Source organism: Callithrix jacchus, chromosome 11 (assembly GCF_049354715.1).
Source record: "Callithrix jacchus isolate 240 chromosome 11, calJac240_pri, whole genome shotgun sequence".
NCBI classification, from domain to species: domain Eukaryota; kingdom Metazoa; phylum Chordata; class Mammalia; order Primates; family Cebidae; genus Callithrix; species Callithrix jacchus.
The window spans coordinates 70,976,127-70,994,126 of NC_133512.1; the positions used below are offsets into that span (position 1 = coordinate 70,976,127).

At 39.1% G+C, this 18,000-nt stretch overlaps 1 protein-coding gene and 1 non-coding gene across 32 annotated transcripts in view; one reads left to right on the forward strand and one right to left on the reverse strand.

The window, feature by feature from the left end:
• Positions 1–18,000, forward strand: part of MAGI2 (membrane associated guanylate kinase, WW and PDZ domain containing 2) — a 1,508,583-nt gene that overhangs the window by 441,847 nt on the left and 1,048,736 nt on the right. The window lies entirely within an intron of this gene.
• LOC118143956 (U6 spliceosomal RNA) lies at positions 44–149 on the reverse strand. The gene has a single exon (XR_004728434.1). It is a non-coding gene; the product is annotated as a U6 spliceosomal RNA (small nuclear RNA).

Below are 18,000 nucleotides of genomic sequence, written 5' to 3' on the forward strand. Positions count from 1 at the left end.
CGCTGTGCTAGAAATCTTGGCAAAATTCTTTGTTTGTTTGTTTTAGTTTATGGAATGCTTCATGAATTTGTGTGTTCTCCTTGTGCATGGGCCATGCTCATCTTCACTCTATCATTCCAGCTTTCTTTCTTTCTTTTTTTCTTTTAAGATTTCTCATTTGCCAGTTACTTTTTTTTTTTTCTGTGTTTTTTTTTTCATTATACTTTAGGTCCTGCAGTACATGTGCAGATCGTGCAGGTTTGTTTCATAGGTATACACATACCATGATGGTTTGCTGCATCTATCCCCCTTCACCTACGTTAGGTATTTCTCCTAACGTTATCCCTCATTCAAGTTTTCTGTGTGTGCTGCCAATGTGAACACAAAACTCTTGACAAAATTGTTGATTCTGTTCTCACCAAACCCAAATGCATTTCAGTCACCAACTACTTATACTATGTTTCACTTCCTCGAAACTTAAACTCAAGCCTTTGCATATAAGATTGGAACCTAAACTTGAACTAAGAGTTCAAGGCCTATCTTTAGGCCCAGTACCCATGGAGGAACTATAGCTATGAAATTGATACAGATTACATGTTAATAAATTTGATAACTGCTTTGCAGGTTTTATTAACACAGGATGACTCTCAGGTTAATGGATAGTTTATTTTTTAAATGTTAAAAACTTCAACCATTTTTTCAGATTTTTTGTATTACTCACAAAAAGCTAGAAATCATGGTACTGTTTTCTAAAATGATTATGCAGAATAGTTGTTATTCATTGCTGTAGTATGAATTTAAGTAGTATGCGATAAAAACACATGTCTGGGGCAGTCTATAGTAATGCTACCCCAGGAAATACTAAGGATACTTGGCCATGTACTTCCATAAACATAAAACAAATAGACTATTTAAAATACAATATTTGTGTTTTTTATACTTACTTTCAAAAACAAAATTATTTTGGTTAAAGTATACAGTCAATTAATGAGCAAAAGACAGGGAAATTTCATTCAAATTAGATTTTCATGTGAATGGGTAATTTATTTTAAAAATCCCCTTTCATTACCAAGACAATAGAATAACAGTCCAAAATGAAAAATAGATAGTAATGTCTGAGTTCTCTTTTATGACATAAAGCTTTCCTGAACTTTTATAAAACACTCAACATGTAATGTGGCACTCATGTATTTGAAATGTTTGTCATTATTGAGAGAATCATTTAAGTCATCAATTAGCTAGGGATGATATTGGATTTTAAAGATAAAAATTATATTAAGCAAAAAATTAATTTTATTACAAATGTGGAAAAGCAGTATTTGTCTGTGCTAGCCCAATTCTCATAATGAGATAGTAATGTTCTGTGTAAAGTCTTTGAACAGTATAAATATCTTGTCTGTTTCTTGAGCCTACCCATAGGAAGTAGTTAACCATCAGCTTCCTTTAGACCTCTGCACTATAAATACAGCTGCCTCTCTAGCACCATCCCAAAATGTGAAATTATGCATCATATGTGTATCTCTGTATATGCATATGTGTGCATATATATAGTTTTTTATTTGAGATAGAGTCTTGCTCTGTCACCAGGTGCCACGCTGGAGTACAGTCATGCAACCTCAGCTCACAATGAAGTTTGCAGTCTCCAATATTTTCCTTGATTTTGAAAATTATTCTTGGGTAGTCACATGAATTTTTTTAAAATTTTGTACATTGACAATTTATAATTGTATACATTTATAGATTATAAAATACAATGTGGAATAATTAAATCAAGCTAATTATCATATCCATAATCTCAAATAATTATTTTTGGTTGAGAACATTGGAAATTTACTCTCTTAGCAATTTGGAAATGTACAATACACCATAGTTAACTACATTCACCATATTTTGTGATAAACTTTTAAAAAAATTCTGTTTCACCGAAATTGTGTACCCTTTGACCATCATCTTTTCATTCCCCACACACTCCTAGCCTCTGAAACCACTATTCTACTCTTGGCTTCTATGAGTTCAGTTGTTTTAGATTTCACATACAAGTGAGAACATGTGACCCTTGTCTTTCTGTGCATGAATTATTCCACTTACCATAATGTTCTCCAGTCCATGTTGTTGCAAATGACAGAAATTCCTTCCTTCTAAAGGCTAGGTGGCATGCTATTTTGTATGCACATGTATGTATATGAATGTGTGTGCATATAGATACATACATACATACATACATACATAATTTTATTTATCCATTCACCTGTTGATGAACACTCAGGTTGATTCCATGAACTGGCTATTGTGAATGGTGGTTCAATGAACAGGGGGAGTATTGAAGGCTATTTGACAATCTCATTTCAAATCTTTGAGTACTACCTAGATGTGAGATTACTACATCATATGGTAATTCTATTTTTTAAGAAACTCCATACAGTTTTCCATAACAGCTGTGCTAATTTACATTTCTGCCAACAATGTACAAAGATTCTCTTTTCACCACATCCCCACCAACACTTATCCTTTCGTCTTTTTGCTAATAGCCATCCTGACAGATGTGAAGTGATATTTCATTGTGGTTTTAATTTGCATTTCTCTAATGATTAGTGAGTTGAGCATTTTTTTAAACATGTCTTTTGGCCATTTGTATGTCTTATTTTGAGAAACGTCTATTCAGTTCTCCTCTCTATATTTTTTCTCTTTTTTTTTTTTTCAGAGGCAGTCTTGCTCTGTCTCCCAGGCTGGAGTGCAGTGATGTGATCTTGGTTTACTGCAACCTCTGTCTCCCAGGGCTCAAGCAATTCTCATGCCTCAGCCCCCGAAAACTGGGACTATAAGCATGTACCACTATGCCAGGCTAATTTTTTGCATTTTTAATAGAGACGGGGTTTTGCCATGAAGGCCAGGCTGCTCTTGACCTCCTGATTTCAGGCAATCTGCTCGTCTCAGCCTCCCAAAGTGCTTGGATTACAGGTGTCAGCCATGACTACTGGCCTCTTGTCCATTTTCTAATTGGGTTATTTGTTTTCTTGCTATTGAGTTTTTTGAGTTTCTTATGTATTTTGCATATTAACCCCTCATAAGATATATGGCTTATAAATCTCTTCCCCCAATCCATGAGTTGGGTGTCCACACTATTGCTTCCACGTGACATTTTTTATAAAAAGTTATTGTTCTTAAGTACAAATAATAATATTTTGGTAAAAGTGAAAGTTACATCAAAGACATATTTTCAGTAGGCTTTCCTTGCAAGTAATTGAAGGGATGAACCAAAGTTAAGTTTAAGACTGCACCCTCCAAATAGCTTTAAAGATTATGGACAACTTTGCATATAATCAGGAAACAGGGGACAATGGAGAATATATTTGATTAATTGTGTATTATCTACTTTTTTCACATCTGGCTCAGTCTTTCTTAATAGAGGCAATGTAGCCGCAGATGTCTAAAAGTAAATTTTTAGGAAATTTTCATTGATAGATTTCAGGTATGGACATCCAGGTGTTTCAATACATCCTCTGAAATCTATGTGGAGGCTCCCCAACCTCAATTCTTGACTTCTGTACACCTGCAGGCCCAACACCATATGAAACCTGACAAAGCTTGGGGCATGCACCTTGTGTAGCAATGGGCCAAGCTCTACCTTTGCTTCTTTCATCCACAGCTGGAGCTGAAGCAGCTGACACATAGGGTATCATGTCCCAAGACTGCACAAAGCAGCAAGGTCCTGGAACCAGTAAATGAAATCATTTTACCTCCTAGGCCTCTGCATCTGTGATGGAAGGGACTGCAGTGAAGACCTCTGGCAGGCCCTGGAGACATTTTTCCCATTGTCTTGGCAATTAACATTTGGCTCTTCTTATGCAGACTGCTTCAGCAGACTTGAATTTCTCCTTAGAAAATGGGGTTTTTATTTCTATCACTTTGGCTGCAAATTTTCTGAACTTTTATGCTCTGCTTCCGTTTTAAACATAAATTCCAATTCCAAACCATATTTTTTTAAATACATAAAACTGAATGCTTTTAAGAGCACCCAAGTCACATGTTGAATGCTTCTGCTTAGAAATTTCTTCCATCAGATACCCTAAATCATCTCTCTCAAGTTCAAAGTTTCAAAGATCTCTAAGGCAGGGACAAAATGCCTCCAGTATCTTTGCTAGAGCATATGAAGAGTCACCTTCCCAACAAGTTCCCAACAAGTTCCTCATCTCCAGCTAAGACTACTTCAGCCTGAACTTTATTGTCCATATGACTGTCAACATTTTGGTCAAAGCCATTGCAAGTCTCTAGGGAGTTACAAACATGCCCCCCTCTTTCTGTTTTCCTCTGAGCTCTCCAAACTCTTCCAACCTCTGCCTGTTACCCAGTTCCAAAGTTGCTTCCATATTTTTGGTTGTCTTTATAGCAGCACCCAATTCCTAGTACAAATTTTACTGTATTAGCCTGTTCTCATGCTGCTATGAAGACATACCCAAGACTAGGTCAGGCACAGTGGCTCACACCTGTAATCCCAGAACTTTGGGAGCCAAGGCAGGTGGATCACCTGAGGTCAGAAGTTCAAGACCAGCCTGGCCAACATGGCAACACCCCATTTCTACTAAAAATATAAAAATTAGCCAGGCATAGTATTGCATGCCTATAATTTCAGGTACTTGGGAGGCTGAGGCAGGAGAATTTTTTAAACCCGGGAGGCGGAGGCTACAGTAAGCTGAGAGCCTGCCACTGTACTCCAGCCTGGTTGACAGAGCAAGACTCCGTCTCAAATAAATAAATAAATAAAAGAAAAAAAGAAATATCCAAGACTGGGTAATTGATAAACAAAAGAGGTTTAGTTGACTCACAGTACCACATGGCCGGGGAGACTTCAGGAAACTTATAATCTTGGTGGAAGACACCTTTTCACAGGGAGGCAGGATAGAGAATGAGTGCTGAACAAATGAGGAATGAGGAAACCCCTTATAAAACCATTAGATTTCATAAGAATTCACTCAGTATCACAAGAGCAACATGGGGAAAACTGCCCCCACAATTCAGTTACCTCCACCCAGTCCCACCCTTGAGATGTGGGGATTGTTACATCTTAAGGTGAGATTTCAGTGGGAACACAGAGCCAAACCATATCATGGTCCAAAGCGGGGTCTGTATAATTTTGGTTTAAGTATATGTCATGTGCAGATGAAAAGAATGTACACTGTTATTTGGGGTGGAGAGTTCTGTAGATGTCTCTTAGGTCCATTTCTTCAAGTTTTCGGCTAAGGTCCTGAACATCTTTGTTGGTTTTCTGCCTCAGTGATCTATCTAATACTTGCAGTTGAGTGATAAAGTCTTCTATTATTATTGTGTGGTTATCTATGTCTCTTTGTAGGTCTCTAATAACTTGCTTTATATATCTGGCTGCTCCTGTGCTGTGTGTGTATATATTTAGGACAATTAAGTCTTCTTGTTGAATTGAGCCCTTTACTTTATTTAATGCCCTTCTTTGTCTTTTGTTAATGTTTATTAATTTAAAGTCTGTTTTGTCTGAAATTAGAATAGCAACCTCTGCTCTTTTCTGTTTTCTGTTTGCTTTGTAGATTGTTCTCCATCCCTTTACTTTGAGCCTATGGCTGTCACTGTATGTGAGATGGGTCTTTTGATGACAGCCTACTGTTGGATTTTGCTTCTTTATTTAACTTGCCACTCTGTGCCTTTTAATTGGGATATTTAGCCTATTTACATTCAAGGTTAGCATTGATATGTGTGGATTTGGTCCTGTCATCATGTTGTTAGCTTGCTATTATGCAGACTTGCTTGTGTGGTTGCTTTATAGTGTCACTGGTCTATATACTTAAAGGTGTTTTTGTAGTGGTTGATAACAATCTGATCTTTCTGTATCTACCACTCCCTTCAGGATCTCTTGTAAGGCAGATCTGGTAGTAAAGAATTCCCTTAGCATTTGCTTGTCTGAAAAGCATTTTATTTCTCCTTTGCTTAGAAAGCTTAGTTTGGCCATATATGAAATTCTTGGTTGAAAATTCTTGTCTTTATGAATGCTGAATACAAGCCCCCAATCTCTTCTGTTTGTAGGGTTTCTACTGACAGGACTATTGTTAACCTGATGGGGTTCCCTTTGTAGGGAGGCTGACCCTTCTTTCTAGCTACCTTAAACATTTCTTCATTATGACCTTGGAGAATCTTGTGTAGTATTTTGCAGGGTTCTCTAAATTTTCGGAATTTGAATGTTGACCTCTCTAGCAAGGTTGGGGAAATTTTTATGGATGATATTCTGAAATATGTTTTCCAAGTTGCTTGGTTTCTTTCCCCATCTCTCAAGCATGCCAATGAGTCGTACACTGGGTCTCTTTCCAGAATCCCAACTTTCTTAGATGTTTTATTTATTCTCCTCTTGGTTTTTTAAATTTTTTCTTAGAGTCATTTTGGAGAGCCAGTCTTCAAGCTGTGAATTTTTTTCCTCGGCTTGGTCAGTTCTGTTGTTAATACTTGTGATTGCATTATTAAATTCCTCTCGCATGTTTTTCAGCTCTATTAGATCAGTTCTTATAATGGCTATTTTGTATATCAGCTCCTGTATCATTTTATTGTAAACCTTGGATTCCTTTATTTGGGTTTTGACTTTCTTCTGTATGTCAGTAATCTTCATTCCTCTCTATATTCTGAATTCTATTTCTGTCATTTCAGCCAACTCAGCCCAGGTAGGAACTTTTGCTGGGGAACTAGTATGATCATTTGGAGGTAAGAAGCCACTCTGGCTTGAGTTGCCAGGGTTCTTGTGCTGGTCCTTTCTCATCATTCTGGGCTGATGTTGCCTCAGTCTTTGAAGTTGATGACCTGTGGATTTTTTTTTTCCTTCTAGCCTATTTGATGTCCTTGGGGGATTGATTATGGTATAAGCTGGGTTCAGTTGACTGGTTTAGTTTTAAAGGATTTTTGAGGGCCAAGGCTCAGCTCATAACTCCTGAACTCTGTGCTTTAAATCTAGGGGCCTGGTATGGACCCTGGTTTATTCTGTCACCCCTGGAGGTTAGGAACCTGACTCACTGGAGAGGCCTGAATTGTTTCCAGATAGCTGGTTAGAACATGCTGATGGGTGGTACGAGCCTCAGCTCTTCATAGGGCAGTGGAAGCAGGATTGGTCCTCGTTTGTATGTGCCGGCAGCAGTGGCAGTGCTATAGGTTGCACCCTCATCAGCTATGGCTGAGTGCTGATGGGCACAGGTGCTTTGTGGCGCACTTGCAGCAGCAGTGTTGGCATGGCAGCACTGTGTGGAGATGCAAGGGGCCTTGCCAGTGTCCGTGCATGAATTTGAATGAGCAAGGATGTTAGCATGGGGATGTGGCACTGGAGGCATGGGACGGTGTGTGCCCTGTGTTCATGCATTAATATAGGTGGCAGCTGCTGCTGGTGTTGGGGGCAGATCACTTGGTCGACTTGTATAGTTTCATACCAGTGGCAATATTGGCAAACGGGTGTGGTGCAGGTGGATGTGGGGCTGACAGTCTCCAGTTTCCATGCTAGCCAATGCTCCAACAGCAATGGCAGCACTGTTGGGGGGAGTGTCGGAGGGTTGAGATTCACTTACACTGGCAGGTATGTCATGGCAGGGTACATGTGTATCTGGCAGGGAAGGGAAGGCAAGGTCTATCCAAGCTTATATGCACCAGCAAAGCAAATAGTAGGTGGTTGTGGACCACGGCATGCCAGCAAAGCAACTCAGGGGAGACTGTGGTAGGAGAAGGACATGGGTGGGCAGCTGCATATCTGCAGGTAGGCTCTATTGGAGCACTCTACTGGAGCTCTCTACTGGTCAAGTATAGTGTGCCAGGGCAGGAGCTATGATGCATGCTCAACACACCTGGGCTTCATAGGCTCCAATGCAAGCAGGCCTAGCTGAGGTCACAAGAGAGGCCAGCAGACCAAAAGTGCTCAGGTCGGACTGGCCCAGCCTTATGAGCAAGACCACCCTTCACTGTTCGGGTTCAACAGTTTCCTCAGGCCAAAAGTGTCCTATGGGTGCAAGGCAGCCCTGGGGGATGGGTGCCCCTAGTAGTGCTCCACTCCAGATACTCCCACACCAAACCCTCTGGGTTCCACACTGGCTGAAGTTCTGCCCATACTACTTCTCTAAGCATCTCTTGCTGCCAGCTAAATTGTCTGTGGAAGTCATGTAGTCTCCTGATGGAAGGATTCCAGGGGCCCCTGTGGAGAATGGGTTGCTCTTTGCCTGCTCAACCCACTCCTTCCCCAGGAGTCATTGGGAGCTAGCAATAATTTCCAGTGCATAATAGCCCTGTGTAGGGTTCCCTGCCTCCGGCCACTTTGGCCTAGCATCTGTGTCTTCCCTCTCCATTTTCAATGGATCTTCCCTCTGAAGTTCCCTCTGAAGTTGCTAGGAGTGTGCCAGTCTTCCCAATGTCCCCATCTCTCATGGGGATGCTACACCTATATAACAAAAATGTGTTTCCAACATACCATCAATAGTATTCTTCAGGTGTCTAATGAATGAAAAGACAGGTGGACCAAAGACATAATTATAATATACAACATTTTTCTACAGTAAAAACTATTCTGCATTCCAAAACAAACCTTTGGGACACATTCCTCATTTGAAGTAAGTGTTGTAGCAGTTCAAATCATGATCCTATAATTGTTACAACTTCATTAGTATTAATCCATCACGACAAAGACTGTGGAGGATATACTAGTCTGTTGTTTGGAATGAGATTTGCGAGAGAATTTCTTTGTGTTGTCTTTGTTAAAGGCAATCAAAAATAAAGCTGGAGTTTCTTTTTTATTGGTTTGTACAAAGTGGTCTATGTCATGATACTTTTTAGGATAAAGCCATTTGGAGTAAACCATGTATTATACCAGATCACTGGAGAGATTTTAAGTTGTGGCAGGTTAGAAACAAAAAATAGAGGACTAACGTGGCTTTTAAGAATTTAAAAACACTTTTTTTTTTCATTTTTGAAGAGATGGGGTCTTACTATGTTGCCCACGCTGATCCAGAACGCCTGTCCTCAAGTAATCCTCCTGCCTCAGCCTCCCAAAGTTCTGGGATTACAAGCATGAGCCACCATATGCCTGGCTTGACCTGGCTGTACAGTTCTCAGAACACAAAATTATGTCAAATGTTTTTCAGTTGACTGGGGGATAGAGCTTGCTAATATAAAATGGAAAAAACTTAAATATTCATTGTTTTTTGTGTTTTTTTACCTTATTTATTTATTTATTTTTATTGCATTTTAGGTTTTGGGGCACATGTGAAGAACATGCAAGATAGTTGCATAGGTACACACATGGCAGTGTGATTTGCTGCCTTTCTCCCCTTCACCTATATCTGGCATTTCTCCCCATGCTATCTCTCCCCAACTCCCCATCCCCACTGTCCCTCCCTATTCCCCCCAACCTACCCTAGTGTGTAGTGCTCCCCTCCCTGTGTCCATGTGTTCTCATTGTTCAACACCTGCCTATGAGTGAAAATATGCGGTATTTCATTTTCTGTTCTTGTGTCGGTTTGCTGAGAATGATGTTCCCCAGTTTCATCCATGTCCTTACAAAGAACACGAACTCATCATTTTTGATTGCTGCATAATATTCCATGGTATATAGGTGCCACATTTTCCCTGTCCAGTCTATCATCGATGGGCATTTGGGTTGATTCCAGGTCTTTGCTATTGTAAACAGTGCTGCAACGAACATTCGTATGCATGTGGCCTTATAGTAGAATGATTTATAATCCTCTGGATATATACCCAGTAATGGGATTGCTGGGTCAAATGGAATTTCTATTTCTAGGTCCTTGAGGAATTGCCACACTGTCTTCCACAATGGTTGAACCAATTTACACTCCTACCAACAGTGTAAAACCATTCCTATTTCTCCATATTCTCTCCAGCATCTCTTGTTTCCAGATTTTTTAATCATCACCATTCTAACTATCATAAGATGGTATCTCAATGTGGTTTTGATTTGCATTTCTCTAATGACCAGTGATGATGAGCATTTTTTCATATTTTGTTGGCCTCATGTATGTCTTCTTTTGTAAAGTATCTGTTCATATCCTTTGCCCACTTTTGAATGGGCTTGTTTTTTTTGTTTTTTTTTTTTTTTTCTTGTAAATCTGTTGTAGTTCTTTATAGATTCTGGATATCAGCCCTTTGTCAGATGGGTAAACTGCAAAAATTTTTCCCATTCTGTTGGTTGCCGATTCACTCTATGACTGTTTCTTTTGCCATGCAGAAGCTGTGGAGTTTGATTAGGCCCCATTTGTCTATTTTGACTTTTGTTGCCAATGCTTTTGGTGTTTTGGTCATGAAGTCTTTGCCTACTCCTATCTCCTGAATGGTTTTGCCTAGATTTTTTTCTAGGGTTTTTATGGTGCCAGGTCTTATGTTTAAGTCTTTAATCCATCTGGAGTCAATTTTAGTGTAAGGTGTCAGGAAGGAGTCCAGTTTCTGCTTTCCGCACATGGCTAGCCAGTTTTCCCAACACCATTTATTAAACAGGGAATCCTTTCCCCATTGCTTGTTTTTGTCAGGTTTATCATAGATTGTATGGTTGTAGATATGTTGTGTTGCCTCCGATGCCTCTGTTTTGTTCCATTGGTCTATATGTCTGTTTTGGTACCAGTACCATGCTGTTTTGATTACTGTAGCCTTGTAGTATAGTTTGAAGTCCAGTAGTGTGATGCCTCCTGCTGTGTTCTTTTTGCTTAGAATTGACTTGGCTATGCGGGCTCTCTTTTGGTTCCATATGAAGTTTAAAGTGGTTTTTCAGTTCTGTGAAGAAGGTCATTGGTAGCTTGATGGGGATAGCATTGAATCTATAAATTACTTTGGGCAGTATGGCCATTTTCACAATATTGATTCTTCCTAACCATGAAAATGGAACGTTTCTCCATATGTTTGTGTCCTCTCTTATTTTTTTGAGCAGTGGTTTGTAGTTCTCCTTGAATAGGTCCTTTACGTTCCTTGAAAGTTGTATTCCTAGGTATTTAAGTCCCTTTGTAGCAATTATGAATAGCAGTTCATTCTTGATTTGGCTCTCTTTAAGTCTGTTATTGGTGTATAGGAATGCTTGTGATTTTTGCACACTGATTTTATATCCTGAGATTTTGCTGAAGTTGCTTATCAGTTTCAGGAGATTTTGGGCTGAGACGATGGGGTCTTTTAGAATACTATCATGTTGTCTGCAAATAGAGACAATTTGGCTTCCTCCTTTCCTATTTGAATACCCTTTATTTCTTTTTCTGGTCTGATTGCTCTGGCTAGAACTTCCAGTACTATATTGAATAGAAGTGGTGAGAGAGGGCATCCTTGTCTAGTGCCAGATTTCAAAGGGAATGCTTCCAGTTTTTGCCCATTCAGTATGATATCAGCTGTTGGTTTGTTATAAATAGCTTTTATTATTTTGAGATACGTTCTGTCAATACCGAGTTTATTGAGGGTTTTTAGCATAAAGGGCTTTTGAATTTTGTCAAAGACCTTCTCTGCATCAATTGAAATAATCATGTGGTTTTTGTTTTTGGTTCTGTTTATGTGGTAAATTACATTTATAGCCTTGCGTATGTTGAACCATCCTTGCATCCCCGGGATGAATCCTACTTGATCATGGTGGATACATTTTTTGATGTGCTGTTGCAATCGGCTTGCCAGTATTTTATTTAAGATTTTTGCATCTATGTTTATCATGGATATTGGCCTGAAGTTTTCTTTTCTTGTTGGGTCTCTGCCGGGTTTTGGTATCAGGATGATGCTGGTCTCATAAAATGATTAGGGAAGGATTTCCTGTTTTTGGATTATTTGGAATAGTTTCAGGAGGTATGGTAGCAGTTCCTCTTTGTGTGTCTGGTAGAATTCGGCTGTGAACCCATCTGGACCTGGGCTTTTTTTGTGTGGTAGGCTTTTAAGTGCTGCCTCAACTTCAGACCTTGTTATTGGTCTATTCATGGTTTTGACTCCTCCCTGGTTTAGGCTTGAGAGAATGCAAGTGTCCAGGAATTTATCCATTTCTTCCAGGTTTACTAGTTTATGTGCATAGAGTTGTTTGTAATATTCTCTGATGATGGTTTGAATTTCTGTGGGATCTGTGGTGATTTTCCCTTTATCGTTTTTTATTGCATCTATTTGGTTATTCTCTCTTTTCATTTTTATTAATCTGGCTAGTGGTCTGTCTATTTTGTTGATATTTTCAAAAAACCAACTTCTGAATTTATTGATTTTTTGAAGAGTTTTTTGTATTTCTATCTCCTTCAGTTCTGCCCTGATCTTAGTTATTTCTTGTATTCTGCTAGGTTTGGACATCTTTTGATCTTGCTCCTCTAGCTCTTTCAATTTTGATGATAGGGTGTCAATTGTGGATCTCTCCACTCTTCTCATGTGGACACTTACTGCTATATATTTTCCTCTAGAGACTGCTTTAAATGTGTCCCAGAGATTCTGGTATGTTGTGTCTTCATTCTTGTTGGTTTTGAAGAACTTCTTTATTTTTGCCTTCATTTTATTGTTTATCCAGTCAGCATTCAAAAGCCAGTTATTCAGTTTCCATGAAGCTGTGCGGTTCTGAGTTAGTTTCTGAATTCAGAGTTCTAACTTGATTGCACTGTGGTCTGAGAGACTGTTTGTTACAATTTCCATTCTTTTGCATTTGCTGAGGAGTGATTTACTTCCAGTTATGTGGTCAATTTTAGAGTAGGTGTGATGTGGTGCTGAGAAGAATGTATATTCTGTGGATTTGTGGTGGAGAGTTCTGTAAATGTCTATCAGGTTTGCTTGTTCCAGGTCTGAATTCAAGTCCTGGATATCCTTGTTAATTTTCTGTCTGGTTGATCTGTCTAATATTGACAGTGGAGTGTTAAAGTCTCCCACTATTAATGTGTGGGAGTCTAAGTCTCTTTATAAGTGATTAAGAACTTGCCTTATGTATCCGGGTGCTTCTGTATTGGGTCTGTATATATTTAGGATCATTCGCTCTTCTTGTTGCATTGATCCTTTTACCATTATGTAATGTCCTGCTTTTTTTTGCTGTCCATTTGCTTGGTAAATCTTCCTCCATCTCTTTATTTTGAGCCTCTGTGTATCCTTGCATGTGAGATTGGTTTCCTGGATACAGCACACCGATGGGTTTTGGCTTTTTATAGAATTTGCCGGTCTGTGTCTTTTGATTGGTGCATTTAGCCCATTTACATTTAGGGATAATATTGATATGTGTGAATTTGATCCTGCCATTTTGATTCTAGCTAGTGGTTTTTCCCATTAGTTGATGCAGAATCTTCGTTTTGTTGATGCTCTTTACCATTTGGTATATTTTTGGAGTGGCTGGTACTGGTTGTTCCTTTCTATGTGTAGTGCCTCTTTCAGGAGCTCTTGTAAAGCAGGCCTGGTGGTGACAAAATCTTTGAGTACTTGCTTGTTTGCAAAGGATTTTATTTTTCCTTCTCTTATGAAGCTTAGTTTGGCTGGATATGAAATTCTGGGTTGAAAGTTCTTTTCTTGAATGATGTTGAATATTGGTCCCCACTCTCTTCTGGCTTGTAGGGTTTCTGCCGAGAGATCTGCTGTGTGTCTGATGGGCTTCCCTTTGTGGGTAACCCGACCTTTGTCTCTGACTGCCCTTAGCATTTTCCCCTTCATTTCAACCCTGGTGAATCTGAAGATTATGTGCCTTGGGGTTGCTCTTCTTGAGGAATATCTTTGTTATGTTTCTGTATTTCCTTGACTTGAATATTGACCTGCCTTGCTAGGTTAGGGAAGTTTTCCTGGATAATATCCTGAAGAGTATTTTCCAGCTTGGATTCATTATCTTCATCACATTCAAGTACACCTATCAAACATAGATTAGGTCTCTTCACATAGTCCCACATTTCTTGGAGATTTTATTCATTCCTTTTTGTGCTTTTTTCTCTAATCTTGCCTACTTGTTTTATTTCATTGAGTTGATCTTCAACCTCTGATATCCTTTCTTCTGCTTGGTCAATTCGGCTGTTGGAACTTGTGCATGCTTCGCGAAGTTCTCGTGTTGTGTTTTTTAGCTTTGTCAATTCACTCATATTCCTCTCTAAGTTGTCCATTCTTGTTATCATTTCCTCATATCTTTTTTCAAGATTCTTAGTTTCTTTGCATTGAGTTAGAACATGTTCTTTTAGCTCACAGAAGTTTCTCATTACCCACCTTCTGAATTCTGATTCTGTTATTTCATCACACTCATTGTTCATCCAGCTTTGTTCCATTGCCAGTGAGGAGTTGTGATCCCTTGTAGGAGAAGAGGTGTTCTGGTTTCAGGTGTTTTCCTCCTTTTTGTGCTGGTTTCTTCCCATCTTTGTGGATTTATCCACCTGTCATCTGTGTAGTTGCTGATTTTCAGATTGGGTCTCTGAGTGGACGTCCAGGTTGTTGATGATGAAGTTATTTCTGTTTCTTAGTTTTCCTTCTAACAGTCTGGTCCCTCTGCTGTAGGACTGCTGAGGTCCACTCCAGGCCCTGCTTGATTTGGGGATCACCTGCATCCGCTGCAGAACAGTAAGGGTTGCTACCAGTTTCTTCTTCTGCTAACCTTGTCCCAGAATGATGCTCACCAAATGTCAGTCGGATCAGTCTATTGTGAGGTGACTCTTTGAATATACAGGGGTCATGGAGCTGCTTGATGAGACAGTCTGTTCTTTATAGGAGCTCAAGTGTTGAGCTGTGAGCTCCGTTGTTCATTCAGAGCTGCTAGGAGGGTACGTTTAAGTCTGCTGCAGCAGAACTCATAAACCGCCTTTTTTTCCCCTGGTGCTCTGTCCCGGGGAGTTAGGGCTTTATTTATGAGTATCCATTGTGCTGCTGCCTTTTTTTTTTTCTTTTTTTTCCCTTTTTCAGGGCTGCCGTGATCAGCAAGGAGGAAGCCTAGTCTTTGTCTGCCTGCAGAGGCTTTGCCGAGCTGCTGTGTCTTCTGCCCTGCTGCTGGCTCTGCCCTGCTGCTAGCTCCGCCCTGCTGCCTTGTGAGCTTCTCTGCAGTCCTGTTTATATGTGTGTGGTTAGAACTGCCTCGGCGATGGTGGCCCATCTCTGTAATGGCGGACTCTCTCTGTTATGGTGGGTTGCCTCGGCAACAGCAGGCTGCCTCAGCAATGGCAGAATACCTCCTTAGTGGCGGAGTGCCTCAGTAATGGCGGACGCCCCTCCCCCACTGAGCTGCACTGTCCTGGGTTCAGCTGTGCTTGCTGTGAAACTCTCAACCCCGAGCATTTTCAATTGCTGTTTTGTTTTTGTGGTGGTGTGACCCACCGAGCCTGATCACTTGGCTCCCTGCCTCAGAGCCTTTTTTTTTTAAGTTGAACAGTTGACTCTCCTGGGTGTTCCAGTTGCCTGCTGAAAGGGCACCGTGATCTGTGTGATTTCCTGTGCAGCGACCCACTGTACTGGCTGGAACAGCGGCGCTGCCCAGGAATCTCCTGGCCTGTCTCCCTCTTTCAGATCCATTTATTCAGGTGAATGGTTGAATCTGCCTTCCCGGAGCACCAATTGCCAGCTTAAAAGGGCAACCAGACCAGTGTATTTTGTATAGAGAGCCACCGCGCTGCGGCGCCAGCAAAACAGCCGCACTGGCCAAAACAGCCACACTGGCGACCCGTAGGACTCCTCCGCCTGGGAATCTTCTGGTCTGTGCAATAAAAATCCATCTGGAAATGCAGCGTCCACTCACCCTCTGCGCTTTCTCTGGGAGCTGCAATCCCGGGCTGCTCCTAAAGGGCCATCTTGGATTGAAGCCTCAAATATTCATTGTTTAAATAACATTTCGAAGTTCACTTTTAGTTTTATGAATGAAAATATTTCAAGCATAACAAAGTATGAGCATTTTCTTTTGCTTTTTTATTAATGTGGATACATTCTTAAATTGGACTTACCAAGAACAAAAACAACTGTGATATTTTTATCATTACATTTAAAAATCTTTATACTGAAACTTTGGGATAAAGTTAAAGAGGCAAGAAACTGAGACTCTAAGAGGAAAATTTTGCCTGCTAAATTATCTAGATATTTTGGACAATAGTGACTTTTCTTCATTTTCATAATTTTAGTAAATCTTTTATGCCTTATACCTATGAGGTTTATTAACCTTCAATAATTTTCAATTCATTTGTTACTATTCTAATAAATTGCTTTTCCCTTTTAAATTTAGAATGGTATATCTCTGGTGTAAAAAATGGTTGGATTTAAGTTAGATTCATATGTCCCTTTTTCTCATATATTTTTTTCCTTTCATTATGCTGAATTTGTTCTGACTTCCTGATTTGTATAAAGAACATCTAATTTGTAAGAGTTAGGTAATCAAAGAAACTAATTGCATATACCCTATTATTGGGCTGAATTAGCCATGTTGATATCTTATTAAAAATTTTGATACACTTGAGATTCTTTTCAAATCTGGGATCATCATTTATATTTTCAGATGATAAAATTTCAGGTACCTACTATGAAGCCTGAAATATACTAAGAACTCATTTTCTCTTCTCAGTGGGAGGAAATATCATAACTATAGGAACAACTCTAATGTTTAGTTTGAGACCAAGGCTAACAATGAAAATGAAACTTGATAATAATATCCCATCTGTATAGCAGAGGAAAGGAAATAATTTTTTAAAAAGCTATTTTCAATAAAGCTGGTGAATATTATAGACCATTTACATTTATCTCTGTCATTTTCTCTGAAATAGCAATTATTCTCTCTAGTTTTGAATCCTATGATTTGTAAATGTTTAGTATATTTTGTTGTCTTTCTTATTATTGCATTTCTTAGACAAAATATGCCATACCACTAAGATTTTGAAGAAACAGCACAGATATTAAAACATGATTTAAAAGATTGACTATTCTAATATTATGATAAAATATTGAAGGTATACAAATTGTCATATAAGTAAAAATTTTCAGCTATGTAAAACTAACAAAACAAAACATCTTCGATGAGTTTTATGGGTCTGGTATGTGTACTTCTATTTAAAATAGACACACTGGGAATTATTAGGGGAAGAGGAATTTCACTGGCTCATAATTTATAGACTATCTAGTCTAGATCAAATTCACCCAGTGATTTTGTGTAGTACTCTGATCACTTGAAAATTAGATGGGCCTCTAGATCATCAGAAATCTAAGATACAATTTTCTACCTAAAAAGGGAATGGAGCCTGTTCTGGCAGACTAGATTAGATATGTCTGTCACCTGTTTTGTGTCTGTGGCTCTTAGCAGAATCAATCAACTTTCCTGTGATTTATTTCTTCATTTTTGAGGTGAGCCAAGCAGAAACTATTTTTGAAAAAGGAACTTAACGACATAGCCCTATAATACTTTCCCGTCTCTTCCTCAACTTATCCACCATCCAATAAATTAACATAAGATACATTTTCAGTTACTTATTAAAATATCTTAAAGCATATGGATAGATTTACTTTTCTTCTAATTCCTCAGAGACTGCTATGCTTAGCTACTTTCCTACTTATTTAATGGAGACAAGATCTGAAGTCAGCTGTCTACCAATGATGTGAGATTCCTGGACAATTGTGTAACTAGAAAACAATATCAAAAGGTGATTATTCATGGTTTTATTTCTTATGGACTCTAGCTTATTTATAAACTATAAGTAAATAATAAAATAATTTGGTTGTCTGGGTAGCAAGAGAAATCCCAAACTGTAAGATGCACCTAGTAAATATTTTACAGAGAAGTATAAAGTTTAGATCTAGAGAAGACATTATTTGTCCCTACACCCATTGTTATGGACTGAATGTTTGTCCAAAACTCATATGCTGATATCTTAACCCCCATAATGATTATATTAGAAGGTGGGGGGGAGGCATTTGGGAGGTAGATTATGAGGATAGAACCCTCATGAATGGTATTGGTGCCCTTATAAAAAGAAGTCGGAGATAAATTATTTTTTTTCTTGGCTATATGTGGATTTGAGAAGATGGCCATTTGCAAACCAGGAAGAGTGCCCTAACCAGCCACCAGATCTGTTGATTTAATCTTGGACTTTCTGTTTCCAGAAATGTGAGAAATAA